The 22,045-nt window shown below is 37.6% G+C and overlaps 1 long non-coding RNA gene across 2 annotated transcripts in view; it reads right to left on the bottom strand.

The window, feature by feature from the left end:
• The window catches only part of LOC130680618 (uncharacterized), a 53,639-nt gene extending 34,326 nt beyond the window's left edge, over positions 1-19,313 (bottom strand). Inside the window, exons 1-3 of one of the 2 annotated variants that reach the window (XR_008993640.1) lie at positions 18,951-19,313; positions 9,916-9,961; positions 9,297-9,385 (exon numbers count right to left, since the gene is read on the bottom strand). This is a non-coding gene — a long non-coding RNA (uncharacterized LOC130680618). Of the gene's footprint in view, positions 1-9,296; positions 13,094-18,950 lie in introns of those variants that run through there. The other variant, XR_008993639.1, reaches the window with a different exon arrangement.
• Between the last annotated feature and the right edge of the window lie 2,732 nt (positions 19,314-22,045).

The raw sequence follows: 22,045 nt of genomic DNA, 5'->3' as shown, positions 1-22,045 counted from the left end.
TTTTGCATGTGTAACTTTCCTTTTCAACCTGGATACTTACAAAAAATTTTTTTTCTTTTGATACTAAAATTTTTTCTAGGATATTCCCAGGTGTTGACTATTTTGTTAATTTTACCAAGGACAAAACAGAGCCTTTTCAAATTTTAAATTTCAAGGTTTCATTTAGCTCTAGATTGTTTTTCCCTTCACTGTCAGCCAGTGCCATGTCCTTATCTTTCTCATTTATTGAAACAAAATCTCTACTATCTCCCTTTCACATCCATCATCTTCCATATCATTTACTTTGCTTTATTCTTCCCTTTGTGTTCTGAAGTGTTAAACATTTGTGCTCTGTATCATGACAGAGTTTTGTGCCTTTGTTTGTCACTGCTGTAAAAGTACTTTATCATATTTTGGGTTTCCTTGCATTATTTCCTTACAAAAGCCGCACCCTTTGCATTTCTGCCTTCATTGTAATTTCTTTCTTCGTGTACCCAGAATATTAATGTGTGAAAATATATGTATACTACATCTAGATGTCTATGAAATTAAAACCTCAGTGATGGAGTTCTACTTTCAATAATAGTAATTTAGGACACCATACCTGCCTGCATTAAAAGAATTATTTTCCAAAATTTGACAATTATTAAAACTAACTCAGGAAGAGGTAGAAAAAAACAAGTTCATTAAATCCTTGAAAGTAGTTGAGGAAATTTGCAAAGAACTCATCTCTTTACATTCTCCCTAAACAAAGAAAAAAAAAGTTTAAGATAGTTTAATTAGTTAATTTTCAATAGAAACAAAAGAGTTGATTATACTGAATTCACTTAGTCCCAGAAAGCGGAAATAAACTTCCAAATTACTTTTTACAAAGCTAACCAAGATAGTTTGTTCCTCAAATCTTAACAAAGGTACAAAGGAAAAAAGAAAACCATGACCTTATATTATTCAGTATTAATGATTAACAATACTTAAGTAAAAATTAGAAATAGATTACAGCATTTGATTAAAAGAACACATGACAATCAAATAAAATTTTCAAGAATTATTTAGGAATAGAAAATTTAATGAAATCACAAAGTAGATCAAAAGAGAAAATCCATTTAATCATTGCAATAAAAATACAAGTTTCTGAAAATCAAAGCACCTTATAAATGCTCAAATGTAAGGACAATAAGCATCTTGAGGAGTTTTTTTCAATTAGGCAAAAGTCATGCAAACAGAAAAGAAATTAAAATGTATGTTGATGTCTATTTTGTGATCTGAAAGGTGAGTTCTAAAGTGGAGAAGACTGAGAGTATTCATGTGTAAGCAAAGTATGTGAAATTCAAGTGAAAGATTACAAGAATTTTTATACCCAGTTATAGGAGTTTGTGCTGTGCCAGTTTGGTTTAAATTACATTTTCCAGATCTTCCTTTGCTGTATGATTACAGGTTACATTTGGACAGAAGAGGGATTTGAGTGAGATGTGGAAGTTTGCAGGTGAAGTTCTCTGAAGGCTGCCATGGTCAAACACTGAGCGGGTTGTAGGCTGAGAGCGGCTCCTCCTCGCTCCCGCTGCTCCGTTTCCAGCTCTTCTCAAGTGACGAGCTCCGTGAGCTGCAGGCTGAACACCAGCTTCCTGACCGAAGGGACAGAGATGGCAGCCACGAGGCACCACTTCCCACAGCCCCATGGGCTGTGCCTCCACAGTCCCACTGCAGATGCTGGGTGGACTTGACGTCTCAGACTGATGACTTCTCAGATTCTTCAACTCCCTCCTGAATCTTCACTTCCCAGACACTCCACCACTGCATGAAGTTTATTTCCTACACAGAATCCTCTATCCCTAACTCACAGTGATTCTATATCCCTGACTGAGCTCACCAGTCAATTGTCGTCTGTACATTAAAAAAAAGTTTTCACCAAACATGCGAAGCCTCAAAATGCAAAGACACTGTGAGCCTTTATGAGGATCAACTCTTTGAAAAATGATGAAGAGAACCAAATGAACATGGGAAAAAATTAAAAAGGACTCATGATAAAGAAGTCATTAGCTGAAAGGTTAATGGGGAACTTAGAGTGAATGTTAATATTTTCTGCTAAGTTGTTTGCAGAGCAAGATGTGTACTTGAAATCTATATAATATTGTATATCAACTATACTTCAATAAGAAAAAAACAAAAATAAATACATAGATGATATAGATAGATGATAGATAGATAGATAATAGATAGATAGATAATGATTTGCCCCAGGAAAAAAAGATTTCCAGTAAGAGAACTCAGAGGGTGTAACAGTTGCTGTTTGCAACAACTGTCAGCAGGATCTCCCCTAACTGCTTCCTGGGGACCCACTCCCTGTTGCCAAGGACTGAGAGCATTGGCCAATCAGATTTGCACTGAGCTTTCACCTTACTTGCATAATTTATGTGCTCATCAGAATTGTTATGAATCTTCATCTTATTTGCACAGTGGACCTAACTGAGAACTCTCCAGCCTTTTTCTTGTGGGTTGTGCCACTCAAAGATGTTTTCCTTACTTGCTGCAAGAAATAAACTTTCCTTTCTTTCCATCCTACTCAATTATGTCTTATTGGCGGCTGACACCAAGAGACAAACTCCATGCACTTCAGTACAAAAGAATAAGTGGAAGCTACTGATTTTTAAAAATATAGAATTAAGACCAGACAAATGTAGAAAATAAAGGCATAGAACAGAATGCCAGTATCATAAAACCTGACCTTAGATTAATAAATGTTTAGAGGTAATTTGGAAGATAGTAAGAGGGAAAATTGTTAAGTGCAGTAATTCAACTTTCACAATGGGACCTTAATAAATACCATATGAATAGGGAAAAACATTTTTAATGAGGTTTATGATTTAAGGGTTGTCAAAATTATGAAGATACCCATGTGGAACACCAAAAACACCCAAATTAATAGAGAAAGAAAAAACTTCCAAAGCAAAACAAAGAAAACACAGATCATAAAACAAAAGAAATAATTTGTTAAAAAGAGTAAATGCAATCTTAATTAAAAACAAAAAATAATTTTAAAAGATGGTAACTGATCAATAAAACCAGAGTCTATTTTTTAAAAATATTAACAAAATTGACAAAACTGTTGCCATTATTGATAATAACAAAAACAAAAAAGATGACCATAAAGATAAAATGTGAGTTGAAAGAGCAGAACTATCCAATGGTGTGGGGTTAGAAATCAGAGATTAGTGTGAATAGCTTCATCAATAAACATGAACATTGACCAAAATGGGTGATTATATAAGGACATATAAATTCCAAAAATAATCTTAAGTAGGAGGAAACCTTAATAAACCAATAATATTAAAATAAGCTGCATAGTTTCTCAAAGATATGCCCCTAAAATAACCACCATACACAGATGGTGCTATGAATGAGTTTAATCAATCATTAGAAAATTCCTATATTATGTCAAATGGTCAAGAGCATAGTACATTACAGAAACTAATTTATTCTACAATGCTAACGTAAAACACTGATTTTACAAAAAGAGAAAATTGAGAGGAAGAAAGGACAAAGAAAGGAAGGGAGGAAGGGAGAAAAGAAAAGAGAAGCAATGAAACAAAACACATATCAATCATTTTCATTTATAAATGTTGAGTTTGGTTGTGTAGGGCAGTTGATTTACTGACAGATCAGGTTTCTTCCTCTGTATTCTGTTAGGGCAGGTCCACAGCCACCCACTCTGGGGCTTGTGTCCCTCTACTATTAAGTCAAGCCTTTCTGAGGTCTGACTCTTCCTTGGCACAGTTATGACCTGGCAGGTTATGACTCCAGTGTTTCCCAGCACTCTGTGACTTCAGAGATCTCCATTTAGCTCACAAAGACACAGAAGCCATTCTGCACCCCTTCTAATGGGCTGTGTCAATTCAGATTAATATTCAAAAGGCTCATGAGGTGGATAAATATTTCTGAAGAGATCCTCTTCACTGCTCGCTTCTCTCTGTCTCTCGCATCCACATCGCAGCCACCTCAACCGCTCACTGGTACCTTGAGACCCGCTTTCCTGGGGAACATTCTCCACTGAAGAAAGCTGGAGTGAATCAACATTTCACCTCACTGTCCCTTCCCTTGAAGACTACAGCCTGGCAGTGCCTACTGCTCATACTGGAAAATAGCTGCTCCTTATTTTTTGGCCAGTTTTTTAGCTGTTCACACCAAGAGGGGGTTACTTTATCCTGGTCAGAAATGGAAGCCCGTGTGTAATTTTTTAATTTTAAAAAGTCTCAAATAGGAAACTGAAAATGAATAAAGGCAAATAAATTGCTGAATATCAAGACAGATGCTTCTCTATTACAAAAAGTATTCCTTAAAAGAATCCCCTAAACTTAAAAAAAAAAGTAGTCATAAGAAACATTATGAAGTTAGGGGTGTTGGGTTATTTTCCTGTTTAACTACATGTTTAAATCCTACGCAGCTGCAGCGGACATCTCACCCTGGACGGCGAGGACCTGGGCGTCGACACCTTTAACCACCACTCGCCCTCCAGACTGACCCGCAGTACGTCACTCTCCAGGGTTACAGTAGGACATTTGCATTCTGTTTTGTCCCTTTCTTTCCAATTCTTATACCTGAGTATTCCCTTTACTTGTCTTATTTTATTGATAAAAATCTTTAGTGAAATGATGAGAAAAGGCAGTGATAGTAAGCACCAACTTTTTTCCCTTCCTTCAGAATATTTCTAAAATTTCACCGTTAAGTATAACATTTGCTGCGGTTGGTGGTCGGTCCTCTTCATAGGTTACGAAAATAAGAATCTTTTAAAATTATAAATGGGTGTTGCATTTTTATCATATGCATTTCTTCAATTATGCGATATTCATACAATTTTTAATCTGTTGGTAACCTGCCAACATGGATTTTATTTATACCATCCTTGGATTCCAGAGATAAATCCTATTTGAACATGCATGTATCTTCTCATATGCAGCAAAAGTTAACTTGGTAACATTTTATTAAAGATTTTTTTCAATAATTTTATTATATTATATATTTCTTTTTGTCCTTGATATAAATTTTGTACCAGCCTTATGAAATAGTTGAGTAATTATTTTTTCTATTCTTAGAATTAGTTTGAGTAAAGTACAGATTATCTATTCCTTGAAAGTTGACAAAACTTATCTACAATATTCTTGCTCAGTGTCTTTTAAAAGGAAAGACTTTTGATTTCAGATTTATTTAATGGTTACTGATTTACTCCACTTTTCCTATTTCTTTTTAAGTCAATTTCACTAAATTATATATTCTAGTAAATTATCTTCTTCATTTTAATTTTCAAATTTAATGACATTGCATTTTAAGTTTCTTACACCTCTATTTATTTTTTACATTAAAAAAAATTTTATCAAATGTACATCACAGTGGTTCAACAGTACCCCCACCCCTCTGCCCCCACCCACTCTCCTCCTCCTTGGTAATCACTAGTCACTTCTCAGAGTCTATGAGTCTAATGCTGTTTTCCTTCACCTCTGTTTTGACTGTTAGCTTCGTTTCTTATTTTATTTTTATGAGAGATTGTTTCCCAAAACTGGCAATAGCAATATTTTCTGTCTCAAATGTTCTTCCAGAACCCTGCTTCTCCCACCAAGGGGTAGCGTCTACTTTCCCTCCCCTTGAACCTGGGACTGTAACCGCCTTAAGCAAAATGCAGTGGAGGTGATGTGCATGACTTCCGAATCTAGAGCAAAAGCATCCTTTTCTTGAGCCCTAGGTGCCGTGGAGCGGAGCCACGCCCACCAGGTGTCCAGGCCACACTCATGACCACATAGTTTGTGAGCATAGTAATGGACTGACAGCACTAGATTTGGGGATCATTTGTTACACAGTCATACAACAGTTCTGAATATTGCTGTATTGTATGTATTTTAGAGAAGTTTTCTTGATTTATGTCTGAGCTTTTTTGGTAATAGACATCAGACTGGGTGAGTTGATCCAACTGGCAGCCAGGGTTTAGATCTGTTGTCCTGAAATGTTCTCCCTCTGACTTTCTGCTCTGGGGCCTTTCTCCTTTGGCTCGGCTTTTAGGAGTCATTCATGGATCTTGGTGAAGCCAATATCACAGATTGTTCATGTGGTGATTTTGTGCTTCTTTTCTGTAAACTGACTTTCTCCCAACATTTATCCTCTACACTGCCACTCAACAGTTTGCTTCTCATGAGCTGACACAGCTGCTACTCTTCCTCAAGCCTGAAATTTGTTACTACTGCCCAGCATCAATGGGACTTGAGGAAATTCTGGCAAACCATCTACTCCGAGATTAGGGTTTACCAGTTAGTAATCTCATTGCACCACCTGTACTTCTAGGGTCTACAGAGACATCTTCATTCATTCAAGAAATATTTAGTGAGTGGTCACCATTTCCAGGCACTATTGTAAGACTTTGAATTACATCAGTGAGCAAAAACACCTGCCCTTGATAGAATTTATATTATCAATGGGAAGGGGGAGGGGAAGCAGACAATAATACATAACTGTTATAACTTGGCATAAAGTATATAATATGGTTAAAGATCATAAATGCCTGGGAAGCAGAAAACAGAAAAGAGGAATCAGGATGGTAGGGTACAATTTAAAATAGAATTGTCTAATTTCACTGCATTTGGCAACTGTTACTTCTAGTTTGTGGTTTGGGATTTTCTTTTGTAGTCTTTGCTGTTTTTTTCTGTTATTTCAGACAGGAATGTAAGGCTGGCTTAAGTGATTCTTAACTGGAAGCTTTCTACCATCATCTTTTTTTTTTTTGTAGATAATTATTTTTTTATTGAAGGGTAGTTGACACACGGTATTACATTACATTAGTTTCAGGTGTACAACATAGTGATTCAACATTTATATGCATGACAATTCTAGGTACCAGCTATCACCATACCAAGCTGTTACAATATCTTGACTATATTCATTACATCCCGGTTACTTATTATTTTACCATTGGAAGTGTGTACTTTTTTTTTTTTTTTTGTGAGGGCATCTCTCATATTTATTGATCAAATGGTTGTTGACAACAACAAAATTCTGTATAGGGGAGTCAATGCTCAATGCACAATCATTAATCCACCCCAAGCCTAATTTTTGTCAGTCTCCAATCTTCTGAGGCATAACAAACAAGTTCTTACATGGAGAACAAATTCTTACATAGTGAATAAGTTCTTACATGGTGAACAGTACAAGGGCAGCCATCACAGAAACCTTCGGTTTTGCTCATGCATTATGAACTATAAACAGTCAGTTCAAATATGAATACTTATTTGATTTTTATACTTGATTTATATGTGGATACCACATTTTTCTCTTTATTATTATTATTTTTAATAAAATGCTGAAGTGGTAGGTAGATACAAGATAAAGGTAGAAAACATAGTTTAGTGTTGTAAGAGAGCAAATGTAGATGATCAAGTGTGTGCCTGTAGACTATGTGTTAATCCAAGCTAGACAAGGGCAATAAAACATCCACATATGCAGAAGATTTCTCTCAGAACAGGGGGGTGAAGTTCTAAGCCTCACCTCTGTTGATCCCCAATTTCTCACCTGATGACCCCCCTGCGATGTGCCTGTCTTAGGTTGTTCCTCCCTTGAGGAATCTTACCCGTCTCTGGCTAACCAGTCATCTTCCGGGGCCATACAGGGAAATGTAAAGTTGGTAAGTGAGAGAGAAGCCTTATTGTTTGAAATGGTTAGCTTTTTATTTCTTTGCATATTTATGCCCTGTAGCTTCTATGCCCAGCATTTGTCTTGAGGTATCTTTACCACTTGGAAGAATTATGATACTCGGTAAATTTGATATGAGGCACGAATTCTATTTAAGGGTTGTAATTAGGAAGGAAGAAGAAAAGCTATAGAAGTAGCAGGCGGCAAAAAACATGGGAAAATTGATTATTTCTTTGACCTATCTTCTTGTAGAGTAACTTCAGCATGTATAGGTTTTAAACTACTAATTAAATTGCGCACACACATTAACATAATAGGAGTATAGTTACATAACCAAAGCATACCTGTAATTACCAGCCATCTCCAGTGAAACCAAGAAAACCAGTTAGGCACCTTAGGCATTTTCTACCATCATCTTTTGCATGAATCTACTTATTTCATAAGTTATGATAAATTTGTAGTGAATCATCCCTTTCTGGCTTCCTACTTTGTCCTCATTCTGTATATATGAATTATGGAGAAATTCTTAAAATTCAACCACTCTTTTGTTATCTTGAAACAAACCTACTCCCCCAAACCACACTGTGACTCCTATGTTCTTGCCAGTTCCCTTGAGCCTCGGTTAGTTTACAGCTAATGTTTGAGTTTTCTTTAATAGTTTTCCTTTTAAAAGAATAGTCTCACAAAATTTGGAGTGGGTTTGAAGAGATGAATGAAAAAACGTGCTTCTCTGCTCTCCTCCTATCTCAGTACATAGCTACAGTTATAGGGATGCTTTTATTGTTTTAGTGTATGCTGATGATGCTTCAAGTCAGAGCTACCCTCTTACATGTGTCAGATGGGGAGGACAAACCTTTTTAACAGGAAATCTAGAGCAAGAAGGGGCTACCAAGCTAACATGCAGAGGAGACTCTAATTTTGATTATTTGGAGTCAGACTATCAAAGAAAAGGTGTCCTAGTGGTACATTCTGGATGACACCCACCAGATTAAGGGGACCTGAGAGTGAGAGTCCCCAGCAGTCTATGGCAAGTGTGCCAATATCACAAAACAAAAGGATCCTTATTTTAGTTGTTTAGCTGGGAAAATGTGACCAAGGAACTATTGGGATGATGGTTCAAGACTCTTAGAAAGAACACATTTGAAACACTGGGCTGACCCATGAAGAGAAACAAAATTAAAGATAGAAATATGGAGTTTAGCCAGTGTTTGAATGTCTGGTTCCTGAAACCCAGCTGAATCCACCTCTCCAAAGGGATATATGAGCCAATGAATTCCTCTTATTGCCTTAACTAATTGTTTTTGAGTTTCATGTCTATCTCTTATATCCAAAAGAGTCTGGACTCAAGTGCAAGAGATGAGGGACTTGTTTACCCTTGACCCAGAGGTGTAAAGGAGGAACTTGGGGTGCCTGCATATCACTTACAGTCCTGTTTGGTTGCCAGTTCCAGAAAGCCTGATAAACATGAGCTCAGATAAACAAGGAATTTCCACCCTATACATGACAAGAAGTCCAGGGAAGGTAGCCAGACTTTTTCCAATTTTTTGCTATCCTTAGCGAAAGCCACTGCATCTCCATCCTGTGCCCACATTCTAGGTGAAATGAACAAGGCAGCTGAAGAGGGACACGAGCTTCCCATCCTTCTCGCTCACCACAACCAAGTCGCATGGCCCCCTGGGGGCCGTCTGAGGGACGGAGCTTCCAACTTTCCAGACTGGACCGCAGAGCAGGGCTGGAGAGGCTGAAACCCAAAGAGACAGTGTGGTGGGGACAGTGACAGGGAGGCCATAAGGAAGTCAGAACTGAAGGACAGGGTTGTTCTGTTTGTCAGTTGTTCCCCCAGCTGGAGATTCTCCTCCCACAGCCAACTTTGGAGAATCCAGGAGAGGCACAGATGGGGGACCTCTGCTGTTAAGGGAAGGGATAACCGCAAATATCATTCACTTAATTTTGATTTCGATTTTTTAAACATAGAAGAAAAGACAAAAAAAACACAAAAAGATGAAATGATTGGTAAATTGACTACATAAAATTCAAAGACATCCCCCCTCTCTCCCTATATGTGCATATGCATACAGATAAAACAAGGTCTAAAAACTAGTGGAAATCTATAAAAAAATTAGTTATGCATATAACAGATAGGGTTTTTTTGTTTGCAAAAAGATCCTAAAATAGGTAAGAAAAAAGATAATGGGAGGATTCTGGGAAAATGGTGGAGTAGAGAGAGCCTGAATCACCTCCTACCTACACACAGCATCTGTATCTACATACTGAGTATTTCACCGGGAAGAAGAATGGGGACCAAAGTGAACACTCTCTGTAAATGAAGGACAGAAGATTACATTTAAAAAACCCCAAACAGCAGGAGAGACAAAGACACTGTAAACATGGGGCCCCCTCCCCCAGCATAGCCACCAGCAGCGGGGAGGGGTTGGGATCTTCCTGAGGGATCCGCCTGTGGGCACCTGCCCTGAGGCACAGGAGAAGAGCCTTGGGATTTAAAGTGCATCTAGACCATAAGTGAAAGAACCTAAGTTCCAGAACTAAGCACCCACTGCTCAGCAAGGAAGCTGTTGGAGGTGACCCAGGATCAGAGGAGCTGGCCAGTGCCATTGTTGGCACGTCTTCTTCACACCTCAGTGTGGCCAGGGGCAGGGTCTGGGTGCACACACCAATCTCAGACTTGGTCTGCACAGCCCCCTGACACTTGCCCATACCCAGGGGTATGTGCAGGAGATCCACCAGTCCTTACTTGCTGCCCACTGTTACCCACCCACCCATCCCCAACAGAAGGACCAGGAAGTTCCCTGGATCACAGGGAGGGTGCATGAATCCTCAGGCTGGTGCTGCCAAGGCAACTCGTTAGCACACCATGAGGGAACCTGTGTGCAGAGCCTGACTCCTGATCATGAGTGGGACCCAGTAGGCACTGATGTGGGAATTTCCTGGAGCAGGTCAGAGTCCACAGGGGCTGTGGGAATATGCACACACATGGTCCCTGATCCAGCTGCCACTGGGACTAACAGGCATGAACATGGGAATTTCCAGGAGCAGCATAGAGCATGCAGGGATGAAGACGTAATGTGCACAGAGCCTGACTCCATGCCAGCAGTGATACCTGGTGGGTGCTTGATACAGGAATTCTCTGGAGTGATCCCCAGTGGCCTAGAGTGTGCACTGGCATATAGGTAAGGAGGCAAGGAGGACTCACCTGGGGCCAAACCAGGAGTTACCCGGAGGGCACACCCAACCTGATGCTGGCCCACCACCCTCTCATTGCCAACACAAAATCACAGGTGTCCACCCAGGAACCCCTCCAATGGGCCCTGAAGGCTTCACAGCCAGGACCACACCCTGGGAGCCTCAGCACCAGGAAAAGCCTGTCTCACACTGACTGGGTCTCCAGCTTGTGAAAACCGTGAGGCACACACATGCAGTCCCACAGGGGACTCTCCCACATAAGGCCAATCAAGACTGTGAGAGTGAGTCCTTTCAACTACTTCAAAGAACCAAGCACAGAAAGTCACACAAACTGAGGAAAGAGAGGAATATGCTCCAAATGACAGAACAAGAAAAAAAGCCCAGAAAAGAAACTAAATGAAACAGCGTTAACCAATCTACTTGATAAAGAATTTAAAGATGTGATAAAGACACTCATTGGACTTGAAAAAACATTAACAGAGCTCAAGGTGGACCTCTACAGAGATAGAAAGCTTAAAAACCAGCCAATCAGAGATGAAAAATTCAATAGATGAAGTAAAAAATACACCAGAGGGAATGAACAGCTGACTGGAGGGTGAGGAAGAATGGGTCAGTGACGTGGAGGGTAGAGTGTTGGGAATCACTCGAGCTCAAGAGGAGGGAGGAGGACTTAAAGGAAATGAGGACAGGGTGGGCGAGCTCCAGGGCAACATCAGACACACTGACACCCTCATCACAGGGGTCAAGAGGAGAAGAGAATGAGAAGGGAGTAGAAATTTATTTGAAGAGATAATAGCTGGAAACGTCCCTATTCTGGGGAAGAAAACATCTGCCTTGTCCAGGGAACACAGAGACCTCCAGATAAGATAAACCCAAGGAGGTCCACAGCAAGATACATTGTAATCAAAATGTCAAAGTTCAAAGTCAAAGACAAAATCCTAACATCAGCAGCAGAAAAAGCAGTGAGTTACATGTAAGGGACACCCTATAAGGTTTCCAGTGGATTTTTCTGCAGAAACCCTGCAAGCCAGAAGGGAATAGCATGATATATTCAAAGTGCTGAATGGAAAAAACCTCCAACCAAAAATATTCTATTCAGCAAGGTTATCATTCAGAATTGAAGAAGAGATAAAGAACTTCACAGATAAGCATCAGAGTTTACAACTACTAAATCAGCCTTACAAGAAATGTTAAGGGGACTTCTTTAAGAGGAAAAGACCCTAGTAGAAGGAAGAAATTTAAGAAAGGGGAAAATTTCCTGGTAAAGCAAACAAAGAGCAGAGGTATTATGTCAACTATTTTAAAGCTAGTATGAAGGTCAAAAAGAAAAAAGCAGCAAAAGCAATTATACCTAAAACTTAGTTAAGGAAATTGCTTAATAAAAAGGTGTAAATGAAGATATTATATACATCAAATATAGACAAGGGGGAGTAAGAAATGCAATGCTGTTAGGTTGTGCTTGAACTTAAGTGGCCATCAGTTTATTATAGGTTTTTATATTCATAAGATGTGAATATAAGATGTTGTATTCATAGGATGTCATATAAGAACCCCACAACACCCACAAACCAAAATCTTACAGTAGATACACAAAAAAACAAAGAGAAGAGAACCTAACCATAATAGCAAAGAAAGTTATAAAAACATAAGAGAATAGAGCAAGAGAGGAAGACAGGATCAGAGAAGAACAAGAAAAATACCCACCAAACATTTAACAAAATGACAAAACTGCATACATATCAATCATTAAATTAAATGTAAATGGTTAAATGCTTCAATCAAAAGAAATATGTTGACCAAATGGTTTAAAAATAAGAAAACAAGAACCATCTTTTTGCTGCCTACAAAAGACTCACTTCAGATCTAAAGACACACACAGACTGAAACTAAAAGGATGGAAAAAGATATGTCATGCAAATAAAGAATGAAAAAAAAAAGAGCTAGAGTCGCAACACTAATATCGGACAAATCGACTTCAAGAAAAAGAAAGTAACAAGAGACAAAGAAGGACATTACATGATAATAAGGGGGCCAAAAAGGGGATATAACAATCACAAATATGTATGCACCCAGTAGAGGAACACCAAAATATATACCACTAATACTAACAGACCTAAAGGGAGAAATTGACAGCAACACAATAATAGCAGGGTACTTTAAGACCCCATTTACATCAATGGATAGATCATCCTGAAAGAAAATTAAAAAAAGAAATAGAACCATTGAATTACACATTAGACCAGATGGATTTGACAGATACACACAGAACATTCTACCCAAAAGCCCCAGAAAACACATTTTTCTCAAATACACTTGGAATATTCTCCAGAATAGATCATATATTAGGACACAAAACAAGTCTCAACAAATTTAAGAAGACTGAAATTGTATCAAGCATCTTCTCAGACCACAACGGTATGAAACTAGAAAGCCATTACAAGAAAAAAAATGGAAAAAACAGAAACACATGGAAGCTAAAAAACATGCTTCTAAATAACCAATGGATTAATGAACAGCTCAAAGAGGAAATTAAACAATACATGGAGACAAATGAAAACAGAAACACAGTGGCTCAAACTATGTGAGATGCAGTAAACATCAGTTCTAAGTTTGTATCAATGCAGTCCTACCTCAAGAAATAAGAACAATCTCAAATAAATAATCTAACCCTACAATTAAATGAACTAGAAAAAGAGGAACAAACAAAACCCAAAATTAGTAAAACGAGGGGCATAATAAAGATCAGAATGGGAATAAATAAAATAGAGGCTAAGAAAACAATAGAAAAATGAAGTCAAGAGCTGTTTCTTTGAGAATAAAACAAATTAGACAAGCCCTTAGCCACACATATAGAGAAAAAGAGAGCAGACAAAAATAAAATCAGAAGTGAAAAAGAAGTTACAATCAACACCCTGGAAATCCAAAGAATTATGAGAGTCCTATGAAAAATTATATATGCCCATAAATCAGATATCCAAGAAGAAATGGATAAATCCCTAGAAATGTACAATATTTCAAGACTGACTCAGGAAGAAACAAAATCTGAACAATTACTAGTAACAAAATTAAACTGGTCATCAAAAACTCCCAACAAACAAAACTCAGGACCAGATGGATTCACAGGTGAATTCTACCAAACATCTAAAGATGAGCTAATACCTATCCTTAAAGTATTCAAATACATAGAAGAGGAAGGAATACATCCAAACTCATTGCATTAATACCAAAACCATATAAAGACAATAAAAAAGAGAAAACTACAGACTAGTATACCTGATGAACATAGAGGGTACAGAAATAAACCCATGTATATAAGGTGAATTAATGTATGACAAAGGAGCCATTGAACATACAATGGTGGAAGACAGTCTCTCCAATAAATGTTGGGAAAACTGGACAATTACATGTAAGGGAATGAAACTAGATCATTGTCTTACAGCATACACAAAAGTAAACTCCAAATGGATTAAAAACCTAAATGTAAAACAGAAAACCATAAAACTCCTGCAGAAATAAACAAGTGGGACTACATCAAACTAAAAAGCTTCTGTACAGCAAAGAACACCATCAACAAAACACAAAGGCAACCTGCCATACAGGACAACATATTTGCAAGTGATGTAAGATAAGGGATAAAGGACTATATAAAAAATATGCAAAGAACTCAAGCCTCCAAAAACACCACAAATAATCCAATTAAAAAATGGGCACAAAACCTAAACAGACATTCTTTCAAAGACATACAGATGGCCAAAAGACACGTGAAAAGATGCTCCACATCACTAATCATCAGGGAAATGCAAATCAAAACCACAACGAGCTATCACCTCACAACAGTCAGGATGGCCACCATCCAAAAGACAAGAAATAGCAGTGTTGGTGAGGATGTGGAGAAAAGGAAACCCTCCTACACTGTTGTGGGGATGCAAATTGTTCCAAATATTTTGGTAAACAAAATGAGGTTTCTGAAAAATCTGAAAACAGAAATACCATATGACTCAGTAATTCCGGTTCTGGGAATTCATCTGAAGAAAACAAAATCACTTATCAAAAAAATACATGCCCACCTATGTTCACTGCAGCACTTTTTACAATAGTGAACATATGGAAGCAACCCAAGTGCCCATCAATAGAGAATGGATAAAGATGTGGTACACATACACAATGGAATATTATTCAGTCATAAAAGAGAAGTAAATCTTGTCATTTTTGGAAATGTGGATGAACCTAGAAGGTATCATGCTAAGTGAAATAAGTCAGATAGAGAGATACAGATACTATAAATTTCACTTATATGTGGAATTAAAAAAACAAAACAAAAAAGAATAGACCCACAAATATAGATAACAGACTGCTGGTTATCATAGGGAAGGGGATGGGGATAGGTGAAATAGGTGAAAGGAATAAAGAGGTACAAACTGTAAATTGCAAAGTAAGTTAGTCACAGGAATGGAAGTACAACATAGAGAATATAACTAATTATATTACAGTATCTTGTATGGTAATGGGTAACTTCACTTATTGTGACAAGCATCTAGTAATGCATAAAATTATTGAGTTACCATGTTGTACATCTGAAACCAATATGATACTGTATATTAACTTTATTCCAAATAAAGGAAAAGGTAATGAACTCACCAGAAAATTTGACTTAAAGGGTATAAATAGGTAGTTTCCAGAAAAAAGAAACCAAAATAGCCCTCCCAAAAAAATGATTATCATATTCATAATAAAGAACTATAATAAAAATAAGTTACCATTTTTAATAATCATCCTTGTCAAAATTTTGAAATTTGATGAAGCCAATGCTTGTAAATATATGAGGAAGTGCGCATTCTGATACTGCAGATGGGAGTTTAAATAAGTGCCACCTTTAGGAGAGCTATTTGGCAAGATGTTTCAAATTTCAAATGTATGCCTCTTCTGTTGCAGTAATCTCATCGCTAGTAAACTTCCCAACATTTGCCAAGACATAATTAAATCAAAGCTGATAACTCAACCATTGTATACTGATATGGCCCTCCGCTGCTATCCATCTGTTTGGAAAGTGCTCATGTAGTATCTTTAATATCAGTCTTAGACTTTTATGCACTGACCAAAAACTGGAAATTACCAATATGTCATGGGAGACTAGTCAAGTAAGTAAACATCTTTCAGTCCAAGAATATGTGATATCCTTCTATTTGTGTCATCTTCATTTTATTTCATCAATGTCTTATAGTTTTCAGAATACAGGTCTTTTACCTCCTTGGCCAAGTTTAATCCTAAATATTTTAATCATTTTGATGCTATTGTAAATGTGATTGCTTTCTTTACTTTTCTTTCAAATAGTTGTATAAAAATGATTTTTGTGTATTGACTATATCCTGCTACTTTACTGAAGTTATTACTTATAACAGTTTTTTTATATGGAGGCTTTAGGGTTTTCTGAATATAAGATTAAATGGAGGCATTTTTTCCTTCTTCCTTCCTGATTTGGATACGTTTTTCTTTTTTTTTTTTTTTGCCTAATTGCTCTGGCTAGGACTTCCAGTACTATATTGAATAGGAGCTGGGAGAATGAGAAAATTTCTCTTGTTACTGATCTTAGAGGAAAAGCTCTCAACCTTTCACCATTGAGTCTGACATTAGTTGTGAGCTTGTCATATATGGCCTTTATCATGTTGAGGTACATTCCCAATCTGTTGAGAGCTTCTACATGAAAGGATGTTGAATTTTGTCAAATGCTTTTTCAGCATGTTTAAGATGATCATGTGAATTTTCTCCTTTATTCTGTTAATATGGTGTGTCATATTTATTGATTTGTGTAGATTTAAACCACCCTTGTATTCCAGGGATGAATTTCATTTGACTGTGGTGTATGATCCTTTTAATGTGCAGTTTAAAATAGCATTTAGTGGAGAATTTTGCATCTGTATTGACAAGGGATATTGGCCTGTAGTTTTCTTTCCTTTTAGTATCCTTCTCTAGCTTTGGCAACAAGGGAATGCTGTGGTGAGTTTGGAAGTATTCCTGCATGGTCAGTTTCTTGGAAGAGTTTGAGAAGGATCATGGTAATTCTTTAAATGTTTTGTGGAGTTCATCACTGAAGCCATCTGGTTCTGGCAGGGAGTGTAAGTACCTGGCAGTTAGCTTTTCTGATTGTCATGTGTCTGGTATTACGCTTCAGACCACCAAGGCATCTACTTCAAAGACATCCATTTCAAATAAACACATTGCCAGATACACAACTAGATAAAAAGCCAGGCTCTCCCACCCACCCATAAGGTTTCCCCTTTGGAAAGCCCTAGTTGGCCATTTGAGTGACCCTCTGTCCCCTCCCTACATTCTAATTCCCACTGCTAAGTTTGAATTCCGAGTAAATAAGTGAACCTGCGAAATCACAGCAAACCCACTTTCAGCCCCAATAAAGGCAGAAGCCCAGGCCTGCTCTCTCCACCTCTCTCTCCACCCCCACCCCTGCAGTGACCTTGTTGTGCGGCCCCAGGCCTACTGTGTCCCCTCAAGGATTTGTAAGTCACAAACTTTGTTTTTTTTTCAAAGATGCCTTATATTTGTTGCTCATGTGCATCTTGCAATAATAATAACCAAGAAGGCCAGTCTGGCCACAACATTGGTTTTGACCAGGGAAAGGTCTGTTTGTAATCTCCGCAATTGTGCTGGCCCAGGTGAGTGTCCACAGACATTTCTAGCCCATAGCATCACTATCAATAGGCTGAGGCTGACACAAAACATGGGCTCTTCTTTATTGGGAGATTTTTGATTCCTGATTCAATCTCCTCACTTGTTATTAGTCTGTTTGGATTTTCTGTTTCTTCATGGTAAGTTGTATGTTTTTAGGAATTTACCTATTTCTTCTAGGTTATCCAATTTGTGGCTGTGTCATTTTTCATAGTAATCTCTCATGATCTGTTGTATTTCTGTGGTGTCAGTTATAATACCTCCTCTTTCATTTCTGATTTTATTTCAGGATCTTCTTTTTTTTCTTAGTTGAGCTAAAGATTTGACAATTATATTTACCTTTCTGGAAAACCAGCTCTTACTTTCATTGATATTTTCAATTGCATTTCTAGTCTATTTCATTGATTTCTGCTTTACTCTTTATTTCCTTTCTTCTGCTAACTTTGGGCTTAGTATGTTCTTTGTCTAGTTCCTTGAGGTACAAAATTAGATTGTTTATTTAAGACCTTTTTCTTACTGTAGGATTTATCACTATAAACTTCCCTTTTAGAACTGCTTTTACTACATCCTCTAAGTTTTGGTATGCTACAATTTCATTTTCATTTATCTCAAGATTTTTTCAAAATTTCCCCTTTGATTTCTTCTTTGGCTTATTAATTGTTCATGAGTATGTTGTTTAATTTCCACATATTTGTTATTTTCCAGCTTTTCTCCTGTTATTGATTTCTAAATTTCAAAAAGAGTCTAATGTCAAAAATCTTTCAATTATGGTCAGAAAAAATACTTGATATGATTTCAGTCTTCTTAAATTTGTTGACTTGTTTTGTGACCTAAAATATGACTTATTGTGGAGAATGTTCTAAATGTACTTGAGAGAAATGTATATTCTGCTGCTAGTGAATGGAATTTTCTAAATACATCTGTTAGGTCCACCTTGTGTAAAGTGTAATTCAAGTCCCATGCTTTCTTCTTGATTATCCTTCTGGATAATCTAGCTATTGATGAAAATTGGATATTTAAATACCCCACTATTATTTCATTGTTGTCCATTTCTGCCTTTGGATCTGTTAGTATTTGCTTAATATATTTAGGTGCTCCAATGTTGGGTGCATGTGTATTTACAATTGTTATATCATCTATATTGATGAATTGATCCCTTTATCATTATATAATGATCTTCTTTGTCTCTTACAATTTTTACTTAAAGTCTATTTTTCTTATGTAAGTATAGCTGTCCCTGCTCTCTTTTGGCCTCCTTTCAATTGAATATCTATTTCTCACCCTTCACTTTCAGCCTATGTGTGTCCTTAAAGCTGATGTTAATCTCTTGGGTCATGCTTATTTATCAATACATCCACTTTTGAGTGGAGATTTAATCGTTTTACATTTAAAATAGTTATTGATAATTAAGAACTTATTATTACCATCTTGATCATTGTTTTTTTGGCTCTTTTGCAGTTCTTTGTTCCTTTCTTCCTCTCTTCCTTTGTTAGGTGATAATTTTCTGTAGTGGTATGCTTTGATTTCTTTCTCTTTCTCTTTTGTGTATCTCCAATTGTTTTTTTTTTGGTATCATTAATCTACAATTACATAAGCAACATTATGGTTACTAGACTCCCCCTATTATCAAGTCTCCACCACATACCCCATTACAGTCACTGTCTATCAGTGTAGTAAGATGCTATAGAATCACTACTTGTCTTCTCTGTGTTGTACAGCCCTCTCTGTACCTCTCCACATTATGTCTGCTAATCATAATGTCCCTTTTTACCCCTTATCCCTCCCTTCCCACCCATCCTCCCCAGTCCCTTTCCCTTTGGTAACTGTTAGTTTCAATTGGCTTTTACTTTGCAGTTACCATAAGGCTTATGTAGAACATCTTATAGAAGTCTATCTCAAGCTGATAACAACTTTGATTGCATTAAAACCTCTATCCTTTTATTTTCCTCAAACATCTAATGTTTTAATGTCACAATTTACATGTTTTTATATTGTGTGGCCACCAAGAAATTATTTTAAGTATACGTACATTTAACACTTTTGTCATTTAACTTTTATACTAGAGACAAGTAATTTGTACACCCCCTTACAGTATTAGAGTATTCTGAGCTTGACTATTTACTTACCTCTAACATAAGTTTTTTACTTCATAGGTTTTCATGTTACTAATTACCATCCTTTCACTTCAGCTTGAAGAAAAACCTTTAGCATTTCTTATAAGGCAGATCTAGTGGTGATGAACTTCCTCAACTTTTGTTTGTCTGAAAAAGTCTTAATCTCTCCTTCATTGAAGAACATCTTTGCTAGGTAAAATTTTCTTGGTTGGCATTTTTTTCCTTTGAGCACTTTAATATACCATCCTACTATCTCCTGGCCTGCAAAATTTCTGCAGAGAAATCTGCTGATAGCCTTATTTGGGCTCCATTATATGTGATGAGTTTCTTTTCTTTACTGCTTTCAAAATTCTCTCTGATTTTTGACAGCTTTATATTTATTATAATGTGTCTCAATGAAGTCCTCTTTGGGTTGAATCTATCTGGGGACTTATGAGCTTTTCCTGGGTATCCGCATCCCTCCCCAGACTCAGGAAGTTTTCAGTCATTATTTCTTTAATTTATCTTTCTACTCCTTTCTCTTCTCCATCTAAGCTTCCTATAATGCAAATATTGTTTTGTTTTATGGTATCTTATACTTTACATAGACTTCCTTTCCTATCTTTCATTTTTTTAATTCCCTCTAAATGAATAATTTCAAATGACCTGTATTAAAGATCATAGATTCTTATTTCTGCTTGATCAAGTCTGCTATGGATGTTCTCTACTGCATTTTTTCACTTCATTAATTTTATTCTTCAGCTCTAGAATTTCTATTTCTTCTTTTTTTATGAATTTTTGCGTCTCTGCTGAACTTCCCATTTTGTTCTGTATTGTTTTCCTGATTTCATTATGTTCTCTTGTAACTTGCTAAGCTTCCTTTAAAATAATCATTTTGAATTCTTTGTCAGTTAATTCATAGAATTGCATTTCTTTGGGGCCAGTTATTGGAAAATTGTTGTGTATTGAAATGTGTTGTCGTGTTTCCATGGTTTTTCATGTTTCTTGAAGCCTTGCTTGATGTCTGCACATTTGATGGTGCAGTCACCTCTTCCAGACATAAAACTGACCTGTGGGTCAGTGCTGAGCACTGGTGGTAGGGTGTGATGGTTTCAGACCTTTGGAAGGCCCAATGGCATAGTTTCTGTGCAGGTGTATCAGCTGTGGTCAGTGCTGGTGAAGGTTGAAGGTGTCTGTAGCAGTAGTAAGGAATGTTGGAGTCTTCGGTGGTGAAAACTGCTGGGGACCAGCTGATCTCTTTTTCTCTCATGAGGGATGTCATGGCCAGGAGTACTTCTCTTGATGCTGAGTCTACCTTGTGGATGGTGGTGGTATTAGTGTCTGATGCATGTGAGCTTATAAAGCAGCCACAGAGCTGGGTTCTAGAACATTGGTGACTCCGGGTCTGCAGCAGTGCTAACTCCAGTGTCTTAGGTGTGGGATGCATGTGGAGTAGCCATAGAGCTGGGGTCTGGAGTGTGAACATTCACAGAGCAACAGTGGCCCTGGGTTCTAGAACACTGGCTAGCCAACAGCATGGTGACTTGTGTGCTGGAAATGATGGTGAGCTCCAAGTGGCCATGAAGACAGGTTCTGGAGCAAAGTTGTCCTTAGAGAGACAGAAACTGCAAGGTGTAGCATTCTGGTTAGCCCACAGCAACAGTGAGCAGGCACAGAACCATGCAGCCAGGACCTGGAACATGGGTGCAGTCTTTGTCTCAGGGTGGCACAACAGCATCTCAGTCTTAATGGTGCACAGCAGCACCACCCTTCCAGGAGTCCATGGTGGCTAGGGCTATTGGTATTTCAGTCGCAAAAGCTGTTGGTGACCTCCATGGAGCAGGCTGCTGCGTCCATACCAACAAACATGGAGTCATCTGCTGTGAAAGATCTGGGAAATCTGCAGCTGTCACTGGGGCTGTGAGTTCTCCAGTGGCAAAGGAAGCCAGAGCCCTCTGTGAAGCAGGCCACTAGTGATATGGCAGCAGTTGGCACCTACTGTGTGACTGATCCTAATGATCCCTGTCCTTCTCTTTTGTTCCTCGTCATCTGCAAATCTCTTAACTCCAAGTCTGAGGTGATCTTGCCAGTGATTTTTACAGTATAGATCTTCATTTCTTTGCTCCATTGTGTTACAGTAGGTTTTTAGTTGGACTTTTGAGCCCTTCCATGGTTATAATCTGTCATGAATTGCTGTCTAATTGTTGTTTTTGTGGGAAGATGAAAGCTGGGATCTCTTATTCTGCATCTTGCTGACCAGCAATGTTTTTGGAATATGACACCAAAAGCCTAAACAATAAAAGCAAAAATAAACAAATGGGACTACAATAAACTGAAAGCTTCTGCACAGCAGAGAAACATAAAAATGAAAAGGCAACCTATAGGCTGGAAGAAAATATTTGCAAACCATATATCTAATACAGGGC

Source organism: Manis pentadactyla, chromosome 14 (genome assembly GCF_030020395.1).
Source record: "Manis pentadactyla isolate mManPen7 chromosome 14, mManPen7.hap1, whole genome shotgun sequence".
NCBI classification, from domain to species: domain Eukaryota; kingdom Metazoa; phylum Chordata; class Mammalia; order Pholidota; family Manidae; genus Manis; species Manis pentadactyla.
Note: the sequence above shows the minus strand (reverse complement) of the source record. Positions and strands in the feature narration are given on the sequence as shown.